At 36.8% G+C, this 7,181-nt stretch overlaps 1 long non-coding RNA gene across 20 annotated transcripts in view; it reads left to right on the forward strand.

Moving 5' to 3' along the window:
• The window catches only part of LOC121757239, a 32,901-nt gene extending 27,414 nt beyond the window's left edge, over positions 1-5,487 (forward strand). For all 20 annotated transcript variants that reach the window (XR_006041189.1, XR_006041193.1, XR_006041194.1 and 17 more), the window contains 2 exons: positions 4,876-4,949; positions 5,083-5,487. This is a non-coding gene — a long non-coding RNA (uncharacterized LOC121757239). The remainder of the gene's footprint in view (positions 1-4,875; positions 4,950-5,082) is intronic.
• Positions 5,488-7,181: the final 1,694 nt, after the last annotated feature.

Here is a 7,181-nt window from a genome sequence, read left to right on the forward strand (position 1 = left end):
TATGTGTTTTGAGTATAGCGTGGGTATTGTGTGTAAACAATGTGTATTCTGTGCATCTTGTATATAGTGCGTAATGCGTATTTTGTTTAGGATTTAGAGTAATATGTGCAGTGTGTGCAATGTAATTGTGTGCATAGTGTGTGTGTGCAACGTGATTGTGTGTATTTTGTGTATATAGTTTGTGTTTATATATCGTGTATAGCGTGTGTATTATGTGCAATGTACGTAGTGTGTGTATATGCAGTTTGTTTTCGTGTTAAGTTATGTGTGTGTATTGTGCTTTTATTTTGTGTATAACATGTGTCTAGTGTCTGTATTTTTTTATAGTTTGGTTATAGTGTGTGCTATGAGTATATTTTCTGTACGTGTGTATTTTGTGTAGTGCGTCAGTGTGTGTTTTGTGTAGTGTGTTGTCTGCTTTTTCTTGTAAAATGTCTAAGGTGTGTATAATGTGTCTATTTTGTGTATAGTATGTGTAGTGTATGTATTGTGTGTGTGTGTGTTTGTTTTGTGTATAAGTTTATTTGGTCTGTGTATAGTTGCAATGTTTTGAGTTGTGTGTTTGTAGTGCATGTAGTTTTTTTTATAGTGTGTGTGTTTCATTTGTAATTTGGCTTGTTTAATGTGTGTGTTTTGTGTTTAGTGTATAATGTGTGTGTTTTGTGTTTAGTGTATTGAGTCCGTTTGTTTAATTTATAGTGTGTTCAATGTGTATTTTGTGTTAATACTTTGTGTATAGCGTGTGTATTACGTTGTTGTGTGCGTATTTTATGTGTAGATTTTGTATTTTGTATATATAGTGAGTGTCCAATGCGTATATTTTGTGTATACTGTGTTTATTGTGTGTGCCATATGTTTATTTTTGGTATGTGTTGTGTGCATATTTTGTTTACAGAGTGTGTGCATATTTATGTACTTGTACATAAGGTTAGTCTTTTGTTTATATATGTTTGTGTAGCTATTTGTAATTTTTTATAATGTAAGCAGTGTGTTACACATTTTGTGTGCAGTGCGTATTTTTTTTGTGCATGGCTAATGCTTGTATTTTGTGTATAGTGTATGTATATAGTTTATATAATTTGTACTATGTGTGTGTTTTATGCGCAGTGTATACTGTGAGTAGTGTGTGTATTTTGTGTATACTTTCTCTAGTGAGTCTGTTTTGTGTATAGTGTATTTAGTCCGTTTGTTTTGTTTATAATTTATGCAATGTGTATTGTGTGTATAGTGTGTGTCTAATGCGTGTATTTTTTGTATAATGTGTGTTTAAGTGTGCTATGCACATGTATTTTATAATACTTGTATATTTCTGAATAGTGTGTGTGTTTTTTGTTGCGTATGTACGGTGCGTATTTTGTTTGTGTAGATGTTTGTATTTTGAGTATAATGTTTAGTGTGTGTATTTTGTGTTTAGTGTGTATAGTCTGCGTATTTTGTATATAGTTTATTTTGTTTGTTTGTTTTTTTATAGTATGTGAAGTATATGTGTTTTGAGTATAGCGTGGGTATTGTGTGTAAACAATGTGTATTCTGTGCATCTTGTATATAGTGCGTAATGCGTATTTTGTTTAGGATTTAGAGTAATATGTGCAGTGTGTGCAATGTAATTGTGTGCATAGTGTGTGTGTGCAACGTGATTGTGTGTATTTTGTGTATATAGTTTGTGTTTATATATCGTGTATAGCGTGTGTATTATGTGCAATGTACGTAGTGTGTGTATATGCAGTTTGTTTTCGTGTTAAGTTATGTGTGTGTATTGTGCTTTTATTTTGTGTATAACATGTGTCTAGTGTCTGTATTTTTTTATAGTTTGGTTATAGTGTGTGCTATGAGTATATTTTCTGTACGTGTGTATTTTGTGTAGTGCGTCAGTGTGTGTTTTGTGTAGTGTGTTGTCTGCTTTTTCTTGTAAAATGTCTAAGGTGTGTATAATGTGTCTATTTTGTGTATAGTATGTGTAGTGTATGTATTGTGTGTGTGTATGTGTTTGTTTTGTGTATAAGTTTATTTGGTCTGTGTATAGTTGCAATGTTTTGAGTTGTGTGTTTGTAGTGCATGTAGTTTTTTTTATAGTGTGTGTGTTTCATTTGTAATTTGGCTTGTTTAATGTGTGTGTTTTGTGTTTAGTGTATAATGTGTGTGTTTTGTGTTTAGTGTATTGAGTCCGTTTGTTTAATTTATAGTGTGTTCAATGTGTATTTTGTGTTAATACTTTGTGTATAGCGTGTGTATTACGTTGTTGTGTGCGTATTTTATGTGTAGATTTTGTATTTTGTATATATAGTGAGTGTCCAATGCGTATATTTTGTGTATACTGTGTTTATTTTGTGTGCCATATGTTTATTTTTGGTATGTGTTGTGTGCATATTTTGTTTACAGAGTGTGTGCATATTTATGTACTTGTACATAAGGTTAGTCTTTTGTTTATATATGTTTGTGTAGCTATTTGTAATTTTTTATAATGTAAGCAGTGTGTTACACATTTTGTGTCACGACCACATCTTCCTAGTCAAAGAAAGCGCAGCTATTTCGCGACTAAAAATACTAAACTGTCTCAACACATCATCATAATTACTGAAATTAAGGAAAATACTGTCTAAAAGTCATCAAGATAGCAAGTTATTAAATCAGAGTGAAATGCGGGACATTGTCTTTACTGAGACAAAGCTAGGACTATGCAGCGGAAGAGTTCCAACACAAGTATAACATGTATGGAGACATACTACACTAGCTACCCTTCTTTTAATTTATCTTCAGTCCCAACACCTCCTCTGCCGATCGATCAACCTACACATTAAGGAAAACAACATACAGGGCTGAGTATTTTGTATACTCAGTGGCTTATGCCGAAAACTATTTCTTTTAGTTGTCAGCCAAACTGAGTGAACGCGGGGTTTTTCTGAAAATAAGTCCCGGTCACTAAAATCTGTTATTTCTTTCTGAAATAGACTGCAGTCTTTTAACTTTCTGATGATATACCATATCAAGCTGTGTGAATCGGGAATGTGGCCACATTCCACGATCACTGGGCCGGCCAACCTGGCGCTAGCTCACGACCCACGGACCGGCCAACCTAGCGCTAGCTCACGGTCCCTACGTGTACACTAGTCCGAGTAGGATTTACTGACCTACTGGGACCCGAATTCGATTTAACCATGAATGGCAATCACAAAATAAAATATGGCATGACAACTCATTCAAATATTCACACTTATTCTCATAAAGTTCTGTAAATAAAAAGGAAAGAAGCCCACACCTCAATTGCTTAACTCTTGCAAAAAAGGTGCTTCCCTGTTCTGAGATTATGCGTCGAGCGACGACGTTCCTTTACAAAAATTCGTATATTTGAATTAGGCTTAAAAAATTTACTGATTTTGCATGAATGCATGCCTAAGCGTGCTCCTTTATTATTTTATTTCCTTTCTTCTAAAATTAGGAAATCTTAATTCCTAATTAAATCTGCGATTTAATTTATTCGGAAACTGGCCGAAAACTATTTCCCGCATTAATTTAAATATCTTAAAATACTTTCCGGGCTAAGAGTTCGCTTAATTATTTATTGGCCTTTATTTTATCACGGCGAACATTCTTTTCATTTTCTTCCGTAGCTTAGGAATTTAATACCATAAATTCTTGGAATTAACTAAAGATTTCAACAAAAGAATCCGGGTCCAAGTAATTAAATTCCCGGGCTCGGTTGGAACTGATTATTCTGGCCCAGCCTTAACTTTCGGCCCGCTCATTTAATCTCGGCCCAAAAGATGAATAGTGGAAAGGCCCAAAAAAAACATACTCCCTTCCTCAACCAGCCGATTCCATCGGCTTTTCCCCATTCTTCATTTCCTCCTTTCTCCGAAATTAAAACCCCAAATTGAGAAAGCCCTAGTTTCTTCGACGTCCGCTCCCTCCGCGAAGCTCCAGCTCCGGCGGAGGTCCGATGACGCGCGACGCGTTGTCTCACCCTCGCTCATCCCTGCAAGGGCGAACTCTCTCCCTGGTTTGGGAATATCCTCGCCGCGTCGGTCCCTTCCAACCACGGCGAGTCTTGCCGTGCTCCCATCCATCGGCTCCGTCTCGTTCTCGCCAGTGAAGGGAAGTGGGGAGGCATCCAGCTTCGCGAGGCTTATGCCGTCGCTGTTCGCAGGGGTTAGGCTGAACACGGTAGGGTCCGTTGCCGTTACTGCACGCCGGGATCGCCTGCTGTCTCGGCTCGCCACCGCTCTTGACACCCCGCCGTCGGGTCGCTGCCTCTCGTCTAGCGTTTCCGCCTCTGGCAGCACGGCACCTCGGCCAGAGCCATTCTCCCTCCAAAGCTAAGTTTCTTGTTTAAAACTTTCTAGTGTTGTTAAGTGAAGCTTGCGAAAAAGATACTGTGACTTGAGCATTAGGGGATTTTCTTACATTCTGCTATGATTGATTTGATTTCATGGAGGGGTTGAGCCAGCGGTAGCCGTTTCTATGTTACTGATTATGTTCTGATGTGGGGTTCTAAGGCATACTCCTATGTTCTTGAGCTCATGTGTTCCTAAGTTCTCATTCTTGGCTATCTACTGTGTACTACATGATGCTAGTATGGTTTGGAGGATTTACCTCTTGTGATTGCTGAGTGAGGCTGCTCTTACTCTTGCTCGATTCCTTCCGCTTTCTCTCGGTTCTCCCTCCCTCTCTTTAGCTTGTTACTTTGCTACTAAGTGGAAGGTGTTGTGGTGTGGTATAGTAACCGAGGGGCTTAGAATGTGTATATAAACACATATCTTGTAACTGAAAGCTGCAGAGGCTGAGTGTTGGCTGACCTTGCAGCATCCTTTAACTGATTTTGGTGTTTTGTGCTGCCTTGTACTCTGATTCATTCATGAATTTTGTCTTCTTTTGCAGAGTATTAGCTGGAGGGGAGCCTACTGGCTGGAGTTTGCCTCTTTCGATCCAACACTCACTCACATTTCTGAAAGGTATTGTTTCCCCTTCCCTTTCTTAATACACTTCTCTTGTTGTCTCTGTAAACAATTGAGGAGATCTAACGGCTGTTGAAACGAGTTGTCATAACAGCCGAGCTCTTCTTCATGTTTTGATCTTTCTCTCCAGATCACGGAGTTGCCGAGCTTGGTGCCGAACTGCCGAGCTTGGTACCGAACTGCTGAGCTCCCTGCCGAACTGCCGAGCTTGGTGGCGAACTGCTGAGCTTGGTGCCGAGCTATCACAATCCACCAACAGTCTCTATTCATGCAACTAGTTCTCTTTCGTGTGCTTTGGCAGGAGTTGCGACTGGCCAACGAGGCTGTCTTCCCTCGTGGTCTCGCCCTCCCGGCTCGTTTGAAAAATCTGGGGCCGAGACGGCCCGATGACGAAGGCCAAAGTAGCCCTTAGGGATTTCTAAATGTAGTAGTGTAGCTCGACTTTTATTTTCATTGTCAAAGATTGTAACTTAGTTTGAGATTCTGAAAATTGTACCCTTTTTCAAGAAATAGAAATACTCTTTCATTTGTCCTAGTATTTTATTTCATAACTCCCGAGAAATCTAAGTCTCGGCTATTACATTTTGTGTGCAGTGCGTATTTTTTTTGTGCATGGCTAATGCTTGTATTTTGTGTATAGTGTATGTATTTAGTGTATATAATTTGTACTATGTGTGTGTTTTATGCGCAGTGTATACTGTGAGTAGTGTGTGTATTTTGTGTATACTTTCTCTAGTGAGTCTGTTTTGTGTATAGTGTATTTAGTCCGTTTGTTTTGTTTATAATTTATGCAATGTGTATTGTGTGTATAGTGTGTGTCTAATGCGTGTATTTTTTGTAAAATGTGTGTTTAAGTGTGCTATGCACATGTATTTTATAATACTTGTATATTTCTGAATAGTGTGTGTGTTTTTTGTTGCGTATGTACGGTGCGTATTTTGTATGTGTAGATGTTTGTATTTTGAGTATAATGTTTAGTGTGTGTATTTTGTGTTTAGTGTGTATAGTCTGCGTATTTTGTATATAGTTTATTTTGTTTGTTTGTTTTTTTATAGTATGTGAAGTATATGTGTTTTGAGTATAGCGTGGGTATTGTGTGTAAACAATGTGTATTCTGTGCATCTTGTATATAGTGCGTAATGCGTATTTTGTTTAGGATTTAGAGTAATATGTGCAGTGTGTGCAATGTAATTGTGTGCATAGTGTGTGTGTGCAACGTGATTGTGTGTATTTTGTGTATATAGTTTGTGTTTATATATTGTGTATAGCGTGTGTATTATGTGCAATGTACGTAGTGTGTGTATATGATGTTTGTTTTCATGTTAAATTATGTGTGTGTATTGTGCTTTCATTTTATGTATAACGTGTGTCTAGATTATGTATTTTTTATAGTTTGGATATAGTGTGTGCTATGCGTATATTTTCTGTACGTGTGTATTTTGTGTAGTGCGTCAGTGTGTTTTGTGTAGTGTGTTGTCTGCTTTTTCTTGTAAAATGTCTAAGGTGTGTATAATGTGTCTATTTTGTGTATAGTATATGTAGTGTATGTATTTTGTGTGTGTGTGTTTTGTGTATAAGTTTATATGGTCTGTGTATAGTTGCAATGTTTTGAGTTGTGTGTTTGTAGTGCATGTAGTTTTTTTTATAGTGTGTGTGTTTCATTTGTAATTTGGCTTGTTTATATTGTGTATAGTGTGTATATTATGTGCCATGTAGTATATATTTTGTGTTATGTGTATATGTGTTTTGTGTATATTTTGTGTACAGTGCATGTATTTTATGTATATTGTGTCTCGTGTGTTATGTGTCCCATATGTAAATGTTCTATATTTTTATACTTTGTGTATAATGTGTGTGTTTTGTGTTCAGTGTATTGAGTCCGTTTGTTTACTTTATAGTTTATTCAATGTGTATTTTGTGTTAATACTTTGTGTATAGCGTGTGTATTACGTTGTTGTGTGCGTATTTTATGTGTAGATTTTGTATTTTGTATATATAGTGAGTGTCCAATGCGATTATATTTTGTGTATACTGTGTTTATTGTGTGTGACATAAGTTTATTTTTGGTATGTGTTGTGTGCATATTTTGTTTATAGAGAGTGTGCATATTTATGTACTTGGTGGGATAACGCTTTAAGTTTGGAAAGCAAAGAAGAAATACTTAATCATGTTGTTAATATTGAAGATCAAGATGGAGATATACGAGAGGCAAGCGATGCTTGTGACTTT

Source organism: Salvia splendens, chromosome 12 (assembly GCF_004379255.2).
Source record: "Salvia splendens isolate huo1 chromosome 12, SspV2, whole genome shotgun sequence".
In the NCBI taxonomy this organism is placed as follows: Eukaryota; Viridiplantae; Streptophyta; class Magnoliopsida; order Lamiales; family Lamiaceae; genus Salvia; species Salvia splendens.